Raw genomic sequence first — 15,016 nt, 5'->3', positions numbered from 1 at the left:
CGCGGGGCGGGTCGGCAGCCGAGTGCACCTGAGGCACGGGCGGGGCCTGTCCTGGGAGCCTGGCTGCGGGCAGGCCTCCGCCAGCCAAGCCTGCTGGGGACTACCGAGGTAGCCCGGGCTCGGCTTAGGAAGGCAGCGGGACTAGCGGCCTTGGGGTCCGAGTCCGAACTCGCTCCTCCATAGGGGGACTGGGAGCGAGTGGGAGAGCGACCGCGAAGCTCCAGTGTTGAAAACGCTCCGCTCCCAACTTTTTGCGAGGCCTACTTGGGGGCGGGGGTAAGGAGGAAGTAACTGGGCTAGGGTCTCACAGATAGTTGCTCTTGACACCGCCTATCCTTATAAGAGGGACGGGGATTATTTTGAACCTGGACTGTTAACTACCCTAGTAGAGAGGCTGGGAGCTATGACTTTTCATTCTAGTCCCGATGCCCTTTCCACATTTTCTTCTGTAACAAGCCATTTTGTTCATGCAGATGTAAAAATTTTACTTCACGATTAACGATCCTAGCCTAGGATTAAATATTCCCCACAGATTAGTTATTTCCTTGCAGAGTTTATTCGGAAGCTAACTGGGGGAAAAAAAAAAAAGCAGTGAGGTGATTCTAAAGCAGCAATGTTCAATAGGATAAGGAGCTACATTTGTTATGTTAGCTTTTCTGGTAGCCATATTAATAAAATTGCCAGATTTAGCAAATAAAAATATAGGACTCCTAGTTAAATTTGAATTTCAGATATAGAATGAATAATTTTTAAATATGTCCCATGCAGGAATATATAAAATAAAAATGTAACTGGTTGTCCTGTATTTTATCTGGCAATGCTCATATTTAAAAAGTAAAAATAAAAGATGAAATTAACTTTAATAGTATATTTAATCAAGTATATCCAGAACATGATCATTTCATCATATAATCAATATAGAAATTGTTGGTATTTTACATTGTTGTATGTAAATCATTGATCTTTTTTTCCCTCCTCATACTAAATCTTAAGAATTCGGTGTATTTCACAGGTTCTCGGGATTTGGAAAAAAAAAAAGGAATCCAGTGTGTATTTTACAGCACATTTCAATTTGGACTAGCCATACTTTTTGCTTTTTAATATTTATTTATTCATTTATTTTTTGGAGACATGGTCCCACTCTGTCACCCAGGCTAGAGTGCAATGGCACAATCATAGCTCACCACAGCCCTGAACTCGTAAGCTTAAGTGGGCCTCCTGCCTCAGCCTGCTGAGTAGCTAGGACTACAGGCACATGCCACCATGCCCAGCTAATTTTTTATTTGTTTGTATTTCTCAGAGACAAGTCATCCCTGTGCTGCCCAGGCTGGTCTCAGACTCCTGGGTTCAAGCAATCCTCCCACCTCAGCCTCCCAAAATGCTGGATTACAGACGTGCGCCACTATGCCTGGCCAGACTCATTTTTTAAGTGCTCAGTAGCCACATGTTGCTATTGGTTATCTTATTGGATAGCACCATTCCTAAGGCCTTCAAGAATTTGGGCTGCTAAACTTAACAATGCAAGATATTCCTTTTTAAAATAGTAGTGGCTTAGTGATAGAAACAGAACTAAGTGTATATTTTTACAATATAATGTGTTGGGTAAAGAATATTTAATAGTCACTATATTGTAAGTTGAAAATAAAGCTACAGAAAAGGAACCTAACCTTGCCCGCAGATTTTTAACAAGGAAATCTAAACATTTGCATAAAGCATAATAGACTTTAAAAATTATGATAAAGATGTTATCACAGGACTTATTTGTTTCTTTATACTTACTATTCACTATTCTTGCTTCCTGAAGATGGATGGTTATACCTTCAGCAATGTACTTAAATCCTTCTAACATCTTATGTGAAGTTATAGTTCTTATCTAGAACTAACTGAAAAAGAAAGCAAAGCTTCTTGAAAATAAACTCCTTTTTTGTGTGCTAAAATATTGTTTTAATACTTCAAAAGAAACGAAAGCTTCTATGAGAAGAATGTTGACCTGTGTCCAGACCAAACAAGGTGAAGAAGTCTTATTTTAACATTTGAGAAATATCAGTTGGGCATCAGATAACATTCCTGAAAGGGATTGAAAACAATGCAGTAGACTACAAAAGAAGCTGCACATCCTTAGGAAGAAAATAAACCGTTTGTCACGGACTGCTTGTCCACATGCGCAAAGCAGAGAGCAACCTAAGATGGCGCCATCCAGTTCCAGGTACACTGTGATTCCTATCTGAATGCCATTACTATTTAAATTGCTTTTTTTTTTTTTTTTTTTTTTTGAGACAGGGTCTCCTTCTGTCACCCAGGCTGGAGTGCAGTGGGGCAATCTTGGCTCACTGCAACCTCCACCTCCCTGGCTCAAGCAATCCTCCCACCTCAGCCTTCCAAGTGGCTGGGACTACAGCCACACCCCGCTACACTCAGCTAATTTTTTTTTGTATTGTTGGTAGACATGGGGTTTCGCCATTTTGGGCAAGCTGGTCTCAAACTCCTGACCTCAAGTGATCCCCACGCCTTGGCCTCCCAAAGTACTGGGATTATAGGTATGAGCCACCATGCCCAGCCTTAAATTTCATCTTTTAAAAGAGAAAGAGAGCTTAGAACCCGAGGCCCTTTATCCTGCAAGATTCTGAATTAGGATCTTCCTATTTTACATGTTAAAAAATGCAAAACTGGTTTATATGGTAGAAAACTCTACAGTTCAGGGCTAGAACTTTAGATTAAATGCATTCATACCCTAGCAGATGTGGTAGCTTGCCTCCAAGATGGCACCCAATGAATGATCCCTGTACCAGGATTGGTCTATGTGACCAAAAGCATATAGCATTAGTGATGATACTTATATCACTTGGGTAATTACATTATAAAAGATGTCCATCATGGATGTTCTTTTTCTCTTTCTCTTGCTCAGAGACAAGCAAGCTGTCATGTTATAAGCAGCCCTTTGAGGGGTCCATGTGATGTCAAGGAATGAAGTCTCCAGCCAGCATTTAATGAGAAACTGAGGCCCACCAACAATCTTGAGTGAACTTGGAAGTAGCTCCTTCAGCATCAGTTGGTTGTTGAGATGACTACTGGCAGGTTAACTGCAACTTCATGGGAGTCTTCTGGACCAGAACCACTCAGTTAAGTGACTCCCAGATTCCTGATCCTCAGAAACTCTGAGAAATAATGAATATTTGTTGTTTTAAAATGTTAAATTTTGAGGTATTGTATTATGTGGCAATAGATAACTAATATATAAATTATTTTAATCAAACAATATGTTAAATTAAAGCTCAGAAGAATAAACATCCGTAATTCCTTAATTTGTTTTCCCCTCTATTCTACAGAATAGAATTTTACAGATGAACCTTGTAATTACTTGTGCAATAAGAGACAGTATATTGTATTGGTTAAGTGCATAGCTCTGGATGTACGGTAGTAGAAAGACCAATATTCAATTGCTTTCTTCTTCAATTTCAAGCTTGTGAGCTTGAACAAATTTTAAAAGTGTTTTAAGCCTCAGTGTCCTGGGATGGTAGTGCTTAGCTCAAGCTCCTAGCATATATTAACTACAAACTAAATATTAGCTATAATTATTAGTTTTACTTTGATTATTGACTCCAAATAAATACCTTAAGAACTATATGTTCTCCACAGATTTGGATATGTCTGGACGTTATGTAGGCTGGAATAGTCAGCAATTACTTGCCTGAGGAAGGGAAAGCCTCCAAAGAACAAACTCCTCCTTCAAGAAAAGAGTAGGCTGGGTGCAGTGGCTCATATTTGTAATCCTAGCATTTTGGCAGGCTGAGGAGGGCGGATCACCTGAGGTTAGGAGTTTGAGACCAGCCTAGGCAACATGGTGAAACCCTGTCTCTACTGAAAATACAAAAATTAGCCAGGTGTGGTGGCACACTCCTGTAGTCACAGCTACTTGGGAGGCTGAGGTGAGAGGATCACCTGAGCCTGGGAGGTGGAGGTTACAGTGAGCCAAGATCTGCACTGCACTCTAACCTGGGCAACAGAGTAAGACTCCGTCTCAAAAAAAAAAAAAAAAAAAAAAAAAAAAAAAAAGAGTAGAAGGCACAAGCTTAGTCCAATATTATAGCTTCAGCATCAGAGTAGAAAATGATTCAGAGGGTCTGTCTGGTGTCTGCTGTAGATCCCGCAAATCTGTGTTTGGATGCTTCTAGTAAGGATCATATGGCAGATGCACCTGACGGATGCACTTGGCAGCAATAACTTATGCATACCTGAAGAATGACCCTATGGTCTAAGAAGAATGTATGTTCAGAGCTCCCAGATAAGGAATCTGGGAGTGGCCAACCCAGAGATTTCATTTCTTATCTATGACAAACTTCTGAACTGCTCCCACCCCCAGCCCATCCTGTAGAATGCAGGCCCTACTAGGCGATCAAAGCCCTTTGTTTTAGGTAAAATGAAGGTTGCCTGGTAGAGGTTGCTAGGGGAAAGGTGTTAAGTAAAAGTGTTATATAAACTGCATGTCTCTTTGTTTGTTTTTGTTTTTTTGAGACAGAGTTTTTGCTGTTGTTGCCCAGGCTGGAGTGCAATGGTACAATCTCGGCTCACTGTAACCTCTGCCTCCCGGGTTCAAGTGATTCTCCTGCCTTAGCCTCCCAAGTGGCTGGGATTACAGGTGCCCACCACCAGGCCCGGCTAATTTTTTTGTATTTAGTAGAGACAGTGTTTCACCATGTTGGTCAGTCTGGTCTCAAACTCCTGACCTCAGGTGATCCACCCACCTCAGCCTCCCAAAGTGCTGGGATTACAGGTATGAGCCACCATGCCTGGCGAACTGCATGCTTTTTACAAGGAGTTTTGGTTCTCCTGTCCAGCCCACTGCCGCTGGACTTCCCTGTACTGTAAGTCCTCTCAATAAACCTTATGTCTCAGTTTCTGATTCTAGGTCTCTTCAGCCTCTTGAACATGGTGCCATCCCTACTGAAATCAATGGGGTCTGACATACAAGGGGAACTTGAACAAAGTCTGAAATAGCTATTTTTTTTTCTTGTCAAAATCCCTGTAAGACATTATTTGCCTTGGCCTCAGAACATTGAATTATGACCCCAGAGTGGAGAAACAGAGAAGTCTGTCTATGTCATCAGACAACATCCCAAGTGGGATGTCATCACCCCAATGCATATTGGCATTGGGCACAGTAGAGCAGTGGCAGCCTGGCAAGACTTGGCACAATTCTGTTGGGTTGCACAGTAGAATGAGAAATCACATTTCTGCTGTTATGTGATTCTGCATTTTAACTCCAGTTTGTTTGGCCTGGACAGATAGGTAACTAGCCATGAAGACAATGGACCTTGAAACATTCTGAAGACTAGAAAAAGTATGTAATAAAATACTTTGAACAACTGTTTAAGGACTTAAATGTCCAGACTGTTTCTTTAGATGAGTGTAATTTCCAATGTGAAACCTCACCATTTGGCTTCAAGAGGTACAGGACAGTTTTTGAATTTCGCAGAAAAAGTTGTGCATTGCAACAAACTTGACCATCCTATTTGCAATAGTAGAAATGTAAATTCATTCCCTTCAGAGATACCTGCAAAAATGAAATGTGAAATATGCTGCTTACATTTTAAAGACTGGTTATTGCATTCTAGACTAGATGGAAAGACATTAGTGAGGGCCAACATAGAAATATGAGTTTTCCCAAAAGAGTTTTGTGTATATATATGACATGGCAGGACAATTGGGTCACTAGTGGTTTTCACTTCTTCGTTCATTTGGCAAACATATGAATAGACTGATGTGTGCCAAACACTGTTCTGAGTTCTGGGAATCGAGGAAAGAAACAAGCTATCTGTTCTCATGGCACTCACATTTTACTTGGAGGATGGAGAGGCTGACAATAAACTTGTACAAATAAATACAAATGTCAAGTAGTGGTAAGTGCCAAGGAGAAAGAAAAGAGAGTAATGGTATAGAATGACAGTCATTGGGTAGCTGCTTTAGATGAATGGTAAGTGAACATGTTTCTGAGAAGGTGATGTCTGAGCTGAGAGGCAAAGGGTAAGAAGGAATCTGTCATGTGAAGATCTGGGAAGCAGGTGTACTAAGCAGAAGAGCAGCAAGTACAAAGACTGTGAGGTAAGAGATGTGCTCAGGGTGACTAAGTAACAGAGGGAAGACCAGCGTGACTAGAACATAGTGATCAAAGTAAGTAGTGTTGGAACATAAGTCAGCGACATTGGCAGGAGGCCAGTTTTTATGGAAGCCAGATTGTCTAGTGCCTTGTAGATAGTGGCAAGGAGTTTGGATTTTATTCTAGGTGCATCATTACCAGAATATTTTCTTTTTTTCTTTTTCTTTTTCTTTTTTTTTTTTCTTTGAGACAGGGTCTCACTGTCACCCAGGCTGGAGTGCAGTGGCATGATCTCGACTCTCTGCAACCTCTGCCTCCTGGGCTCAAGCGATCCTCACACCTCAGCCTCCCCAGTAGCTGGGACTACACGCACCACACCTGGCTAATTTTTGTATTTTTTGTAGAGATGGGATTTTGCCATGTTGCCCAGGCTGGTCTTGAACTCTGCCCACTTTGGCCTCCCAAAGTGCTGGGATTATAGGCATGGGCCACTGTGCCTGGCCTATCAGAGTATTTTCAAGCAGAGAAAAGCATCAGGTCTTATTTCTAGCATAAAAGGAACATTCTGGCTGCTATATAGAGAAGGGACTGTAGAGGACAAGAATGAAAGCAGGTTGACTGATTAGAAAGCATTGCAGCATTATAGGCAAGAGCTTATGATGGCCTGAAGGTGAGTGGTAACTATGGAAGAGATAAATGGATAAATTCAGAATATTTTTGGAAGAAAAAGGTGACATGATTTGCTATTGGATATGGGCATGAAGGAAGGAAATTAAGAATGATTCCTGAATTTTTAGCCTGAGCAATTTTGTAGCTTTTCATGTTTGTTTTTGAAATGGGGAGATTTGGTGGGGTGGGGGTTTGGGAAATTAAGAGCTTTTTATATTTATTTTTTGCTTTTTAAAAACTGTGGTGAAATACACGTAACATTAAATTTACCATTTTAACCACTCTTAAGTGGATTAAGTACATTCACATTGTGCAACCATCACCATCCTCCGTCTGTAGAGAGCTCTTTTCATCTTGCAAAATTGAAACACTGTACCTACTAAACAATAACTCCCCACTCCCCTCCTTACCCTAGCCCCTGAAAACCATTCTATAATACAGAAGTCTCTATGAATTTGACTACTCTCATAGAGTGGAATCACATAGTATTTGTCCTTTTGTGACTCGCTTTTATGTCACTTAGCATAATGTCTTCAAGGTTCATCCATGTTGTAGCATATGTCAGAATTTCCTTCCTTTTGAAGACTGAATAATATGCCATTATATGCGTATACTACATTTTGTTTACCCATTCATCCATTGATGGACACTTGGGTTGCTTCCATCTTTAGACTATTGTGACTAATGCTGCTGTGAATGTATATGTACAAGTATATGTTTGAGTACTTGCTTTTAATTCTTTGGGTATATACCCAGAAGTGGAATTACTGGATAATGTGGTAATTGTATGTTTAATTTTTTTAAGGAATTGCCATACTGTTTTCCCCGATAGCTGTACCGTTTCACATTCCCACCAACAGTGCACAACAGTTCCAGTTTCTCCACGTCCTCACCAATACTTGTTATTTTCTGTGGTTTTGTTGTTGTTGTTTTGTTTGTTTTTGTTTTTTTTAGAGAAACTATCCTAATGGGTATAAAGTGGTATTTCATTGTGATTTGATTTGCATTTCCCTAATGATTAATTATGTTGAGCATCTTTTCATGTGCTTATTGGCAATTTATGTATTTTCTTTGGAGAAATGTCTACTCAAGTCTTTTGCCCATTTTGAAATCAGGTTTTTTGTTGTTGTTGAATTGCAGGAGTTCTTTATATATTTGGGATCTGAACCACTTATCAGATATATGATTTGCAAATATTTTCTCCCATTCCATGCCTTTTCACTATTGATTATATCCTTTTATACACAGAAGTTTTACATTTTTGATGTAGTCCAATTTTTATATTGTTTCTTTTGTTGCATGTGCAAGAGTTTTATTTTGAATGCAATTTTGGGATATCTATTAGACATCCAAGTCAAAATGTCAAATACACAGCTGGATATATGAGTCTGAAGGTCATAAAAGAGATCAGAATGAGATATAAATTAAGGAATCATCCACATATAGATGGTATTTAAGGCCATGGGTCTGGACAGAATCACCCAGGAGAGAAGTCACATAGGAACACATAGGTTTCCCTAGGGAATACAGTCATCTTAGAGTAAAATTCCATCGAAGGAGATCAGGAGGTCTTGGCTGAGTTAAATTTGGATAATATAAGTTATTAACTATGTTAATGTGTTCTTCTAAGCTAGGTGCCAGGTTAAGGTGGAAATTAGGAGGTCCTGGGCAAGTATCAATTTGCTCTGCTATTGTATTATTGCAAGAATAATACTAACAATAGCGCATGACCTCATTTCATCCTCACAATAGCTCTACGTGACTGATATTCTTGTCTTCACTTTACAGACAAAGAAACAAAAGAGAAGTAAAGTAATTTACCCAGTTGCTATAGTTAGCATGTGGTAGGTCCATATTAGAGCCCTGGTCTGTCTGCATGATGGTTAATTTTATGAGATAGCTAGTAAAACATTATTTGTGGTCGTGTCTGTGAGGATGTGTCCAGAGAGGTTCACAAGCATTCGAATCACTAGACGGAGCAAATATGGTCTGCCCTCACCAATGTGGTCAGGCATTATCCAATCCACTGAAGGCTCCTGCTTACATAGAACAAAAAGGCAGAGGATGTGCCTATAGTTCCAGCTACTTGGAAGGCTGTGGCAGGAAGATGCTCGAGCCTAGGAGTTTGAGGCCAGCCAGGGCAACATAGCAACACCTTTCTCTTTAAAAATAATTTTTTTAAGGCATAGGAAGGGCAAATTCTCTCGTTCTCTCTCTTCTTGAGCTGGGACATCCATTTTCTCCTGCCTTCAGGAAATCAGAGCTCCTTGTTCTTGAATCTTCCAACTCTGGGACTTACACCTTACCCTTTTCCCCTCAGTCCTTCAGACTTGGACTGAATTACACCATCACCTTTCCTGGTTCTCCAGTTTGCAGATAGCATGTCATGGGACTTCTTAGTCTCTGTAATCACATAAGCCAGTTCACATAGTAAGTCTCCTCCTATTGATATATACATATATCTGTAATCCTATTAGTTGGGTTTCTTTGGAAAACCCTAATACCCCTTTATCCACAGTTTTATTTTCTGCAGTTTCAGTTACCTACGGCCAACTGGGTAAACTAAATAGGTGAGTACAGTAAAATAAAATATTCTGAGAGAGAGAGATGCACATTTGCATGACTTTTATTACAGCACATTGTTACAATCATTCTATTTTATTAGCTATTATTATTAATCTCTTACTCTGCATAATATAACTTAAATTTTATTTTAGGTATGTATGTATAGGAAAAAACCTAGTATATATAGTGTTCAGTACTATCTGAGGTTTCAGGAATCCCCTGGGGTTCTTGGAAAGTAGCCCCCTGCCTTCAAGCCTGCACTCTCAATTACTGATGCTACAACTCATTACCCTGAAAGATGAAATCTAGCCCTGAGCCCTTATCAACTGGCTGCATTAGATCATTTTAGATCTCCATGTCACCGCAGTCACATTTGTGTGTGGGAGAGATGGTGCTATACCTGCCACCTTCGTTAGCCTGGCTTGCATTCTCTTCTGAACACTCTGGGTCTTATTAACACTGTGCCAGGTTCCCATACACCCCAAATAAAGAAAAAGAAAGTAGATGGATACAATACACACTAGGCCCAACAGAAGTTATGCTTTTACTCCCTTTCCTCTTCAATTTAGATACTACTATGGTCCTTTGCTTCAGTCTATCTCAGTTCCTTCATTGTCTTGTCGTTCCATTCACCTCTACTGCAAGGCCCCAAATCCTACCATTTGGTCACTGTACTCCTACCCTGGGTCAGTGGAGGAAATCACACAACCATGTGAGTTGGTGTCTCGACACATTTACATTTCCAATCACAATTGGACCCTCAGCCCACTTGTTACTCTCTCAACCCACATTTCCTCGCACCCATCAACAGTCCCCCTTCTCTCTTGTATCTTAAGTCAGCATCCTGGATTGAGAGTCAAGAGTAAAATGGTGGCCGGGCGCGGTGGCTCAAGCCTGTAATCCCAGCACTTTGGGAGGCCGAGACGGGCGGATCACTAGGTCAGGAGATCGAGACCATCCTGGCTAACACGGTGAAACCCCGTCTCTACGAAAAAATACAAAAAAAAAACTAGCCGGGCGAGGTGGCGGGCGCCTGTAGTCCCAGCTACTCAGGAGGCTGAGGCAGGAGAATGGCCCGAACCCGGGAGGCGGAGCTTGCAGTGAGCTGAGATTTGGCCACTGCACTCCAGCCTGGGCGACAGAGCGAGACTCCGTCTCAAAAAAAAAAAAAAAAAAGTAAAATGTGAGCTTAGACTTTGCAAGACTAGTAAACAAAAGGACTGGGGTAGTGGCAAGAGTATGAATGGGCTGGAGGGATCACAAGGTATAAACTGGAAGGGAAAGGAAATGATATCAGATGAGAGCTGAAGGATTGGGAGGAAAACAAAAGGTCCTAGAATGAGATGGAGCTGTTGTGACTGATGAGTGGCCCAGGGTGTGTCCTCAGCAGCAAGAGTGTGAAGTATAGGTGAAGGTCAAGTACTGCAAGGCTAAGGTATAGCACTACTCATCTTCCTGAGCACAAAAGTCACCAGCACCTTGGGCTGGGTGTCAGAGAGCTCACAGAATGTGGATCACCAACCAGGCAGATGTTGGTAACAGCAACCAGGAGGGCACAGCACAAACCTGAGCAGGTCTTTTATGTATGTGAAGGTGAAGGAGTTATGATTTAGAAATGGAAGTGGGAAGCAAGAAGAATGCTGAGAGCCTGCTCAGCTCTTGGCTTTCAAAATCATGGATAGTTCAAAATGAGTAGCCTTCACTTGAGAGACAGAGCCATGAGGCAAGTGGAGTGCTCAGAAGGATGCCAGATCTCTTTCAAGGAAAGGAGATGGAGAGAACAGCCAGGGATGTACTTGAAAGAGGAGAGTTGCTTGTCTACAATGGAATATGTGTTGCAGAGGACTCAGTTGCAGGGAAGACAACTGCAGGAGGGTGAGCTGGAGGGCTCTGCAGGGACAGGAGCACAGCGGGGCATTAGAATGGGAGTTTTAGATGAGAAGGATTAAATTTGCAGTGCTGGAGGAAGATCATCTCAAGGTTCACAAAATCAAGCTTTAGACTTGTCTGTGCCAACAGACAGAGGCATTGGGTGATAGTTCAAATCCTCATAATCTTTTATAATCCTTTCAGCAGTCTGTTAAATATAACCTTGGTGATAAGCTAAGTTACCTCAGCATAGCAAGCTTGGCTTGGTCCAAATCAGGGTAAAGGTGATTGCTGCTCAAAGGAAGTGGGAGAGACACCCAGCTCTAGATTGGAGAACATGACTTTGACCTGGGTTTCAGCCCCACAGGGCTTAGGCCCAGGGGAGCACTAGGCAAGTTGCTGAGGCCACAAGCAGGAGTTTATAACCAGGCTAGACTAAGCCCACTGATGCAATACTTTTTTTTTTTTTTTTTTTTTTTTTGAGACAGAGTCCCACTCTGTCACCCAGGCTAGAGTGCAGTGGTGTGATCTTGGCTCAATGCAACCTCTGCCTCCCTGGTTCAAGTGATTCTCCTGCCTCGGCCTCTCAAGTAGCTGGGATTACAGGCACCCGCTACCATGCCTGGCTAAATTGTGTATTTTTTTAGTAGAGACGGGGTTTCACTGTGTTGCCCAGGCTGGTCTTGAGCTCCTGACCTCAAGTGATCCACCTGCCTTGGCCTCTCAAAGGGCTGGGATCACTGGCGTGAGCCACCATGCCCAGCCTGATGCATGAATTTGCATTCTTCATGCTCTTCATCTATGCTTCTGAAGACCTGGCACTTAGTCGACACTCAGTAAGTTTTATTTTTTAACTTCTTTATGATTATAAAAGTAATATGTGAAGCATTTGTAAAGTATGGAAATCTGGAAAAAATAAAACAGAAGTCATCTATAATCTGACTATCCAAACATACCTTAGCCTTCTTTCTTTCTTTCTTTTCTTTCTTTTCTTTTCTTTTCTTTTCTTTTCTTTTCTTTTCTTTTCTTTTCTTTTCTTTTCTTTTCTTTTTTTGAGATGGAGTCTTGCTGTGTCACCCAGGCTGGAGTGCAATGGCACGATCTTGGCTCACTGGAACCTCTGCCTCCCGGGTTCAAGCAATTCTCCTGTCTCAGCCTCCCGAGTAGCTGGGATTACAGGCATCCACCACCATGCCCTGCTAATTTTTGTATTTGTAGTAGAGATGGGGTTTTGCCATGTTGGCCAGGATGGTCTCAAACTCCTGACCGCATGTGATCTGCCCTCCTCAGCCTTCCAAAGTGTTGGGATTACAGGCATGAGCCAATGCACCCGGCTTTTTTTTTTTTTTTTTTGAGACAGTTTTGCTCTCTTTGCCCAGGCTGTAGTGCAGTGTGATATTGGCTCACTGCAATCTCCACCTCCCAGGTTCAAGCGATTTTCCTGCCTCAACCTCCTGAGTAGCTGTGACTACAGACAGGTGCCACCAGGCCCAGCTAATTTTTTTGTATTTTTAGTAGAGATAGGGGTTTCACCATATTGGCCAGGTTGGTCTCCAACTCCTAACTTTGGGTGATCTGCCCACCTTAGCCTCCTGAAATGTTGGGATTATAGGCATGAGCCACTGCGCCCAGCTGAGCCTACTTTCTTCTGGTCTTTTTCTCATGCCTCCCCACCACCACCCTGGCCCCCTGCTGTTACATACATATATATGTTTTTTTTTTTTTTTTTTTTTTTTTAAAGAGATGAAGTCTTGCTCTGTTGCCCAGGCTGGTAGGCTGATCTCAAACTCCTGGCTTCAGGTGATCCTCCTGCCTTGGCCTCCCAAAGTGCTGTTGTTACAGGCATAAGCCATCACACCTGGCTATTTTAAAACTCAGTTTTTAAACGCTTTTAAAACTCAGTTTATTCATTCATTTATTCACTCATTCTTTGGTTAATACTCATATACTGGTTTATTTTATTATTTTATTATGTTATATTTTTAAATACAGCGTCTCACTCTGTGCCCCAGGCTGGAGTGCAGTGGCATGATCATGACTCTGCAACCCCAAACTCCTGGGTTCAAGGGATCCTCCCATCTCAGCCTCCCAAGAACTTAGGATTACAGGCACATACTACCACACTCTGCTAATTTTTTAAAATTAATTAATTTTTTTTCTTTTTTTTTTTTTGTAGAACCAGTGTGTGTTAGGCCATTCTTGCATTACTATAAAGAAATACCTGACACTGGGTAATTTATTAAGAAAAGAGGTTTAGTTGACTCACGATTTCACAGACTGTATAGGAAGTGTGGCGCTAGGCATCTGCTCAGCTTCTAGGGAGGCCTCAGGGAGCTTTTACTCATGCTGGAAGGTGAAGGTGGAGCAGGTGTGTCACCTGGTAAAGACAGGAGCAAGGGTGGGGGGAGGTGCCACACCCTTAAACAACCAGATTTCTCAAGAACTCACTTATTATGATGGGGATAGCTACAAGGTGTGAGGGATCTGCCCCCATGACCAAAACACCTCCCACCAGGCCCCACCTCCAGCACTGGAGATTAAATTTCCACATGCGATTTGGACAGGGATAAATATCCAGACTATATCATTTTGCCCCTGGCCCTCCCAAATCTCATGTCCTTCTCAAGTTGCAGAATACAATCATGCCTTCCCAAGAGTTCACCAAAGTCTTAACTCATTCCAGTGTTAACTGAAAAGCCCAAAATTCAAAGTCTCATCTGAGACAAGGCAAGTCTCTTCCACCTATGAGCCTATAAAATCAAAAACAAGCTATTTACTTCCAAGTTACAATGGATGTATAGGCATTGGGGAAACATGCCCATTCCAAAAGAGAAATTGGCCAAAAGAAAGGGGCTACAAGCTCCATACAAATTCAAAACCCAGCAGGGCAATTATTAAATTATAAAGCTCCAAAGTAATCTCCTTTGACTCCATGTCCCATATCCAGGGCTCACTGGTGCAAGGAGTGGGCTCCCAAGGCCTTGGGAAGCTCCGCCCCTGTAGTTTGCATAGTACGGCCTCTACAGCTGCTCTTATGGGCTGGAGTTGAGCGCCTGTGGCTTTTCCAGGCACAGGGTGCAAGCTGTCAGTGGATCTATCATTCTTAGGTCTGGAGGGTGGTGACCCCTTTCTCACAGCTCCACCAGCCAGTTCCCCAGTGGAGACTGTGTGGAGCCTCCAACCCCACATTTCCCCTCCAAACTGCCCTAGTAGAGGTTCTCTGTGAGGGTTCCACCCCTGCAGCAGGCTTCTGCCTGCTGGGCACCCTGGCTTTCTCATACATCCTCTGAAATCTAGGTAGAGGCTGCCAAGCCTCCTTCACTCTTACAGTCTGCATGCCTGCAGGCTTAACACCACATGGAAGCTGCCAAAGCATATGGCTTGTGTCCTTTGGAGCAGCAGCCTGAGCTGTGCCTGGGGCCGCTTGAGCCACAGCTGGAGCTGGAACAGTCTGGATGTGGGGAGCACTGTCCCAAGGAGGCTGTGCAGAGCCGTGGGGCCCTAGGCCTGGCCCACAAAACGATTCTTCCCTCCTAGGTCTCTGGGCCTGTGCCTGTGATGGCAAGGGCTGCCCCTTAGATCTCTGAAATGCCTTCAAGGCCTTTTTCCCATTGTCTTAGCTATTAGTACCTGGCTCTCTTTTAGTTACTCAAATTTCTCTAGCAAGTGGTTGCCCCACAGCCTGCTAGAATTCCTCTACTGAAAATACTTCTTTCTCTGTCACATGGCCAGGCTGCAAATTTTCTAAACTTTTACACTCTGCTTCCCCTTTAAATATAACTTCTAACTTTAAGTCATTTTTTTGCTCTCACATCTGAG

At 42.4% G+C, this 15,016-nt stretch overlaps 1 long non-coding RNA gene across 1 annotated transcript; it reads left to right on the top strand.

Moving 5' to 3' along the window:
• The first annotated feature begins 297 nt into the window (after positions 1–297).
• On the top strand, positions 298–3,285 carry LOC144341532 (uncharacterized). The gene is made up of 2 exons (XR_013418517.1): positions 298–2,206; positions 2,906–3,285. It is a non-coding gene; the product is annotated as an uncharacterized LOC144341532 (long non-coding RNA).
• The last annotated feature ends 11,731 nt before the right edge of the window (positions 3,286–15,016 follow it).

The sequence above is a fragment of the Macaca mulatta genome, chromosome 6, assembly GCF_049350105.2.
Source record: "Macaca mulatta isolate MMU2019108-1 chromosome 6, T2T-MMU8v2.0, whole genome shotgun sequence".
NCBI lineage: Eukaryota > Metazoa > Chordata > Mammalia > Primates > Cercopithecidae > Macaca > Macaca mulatta.
Note: the sequence above shows the minus strand (reverse complement) of the source record. Positions and strands in the feature narration are given on the sequence as shown.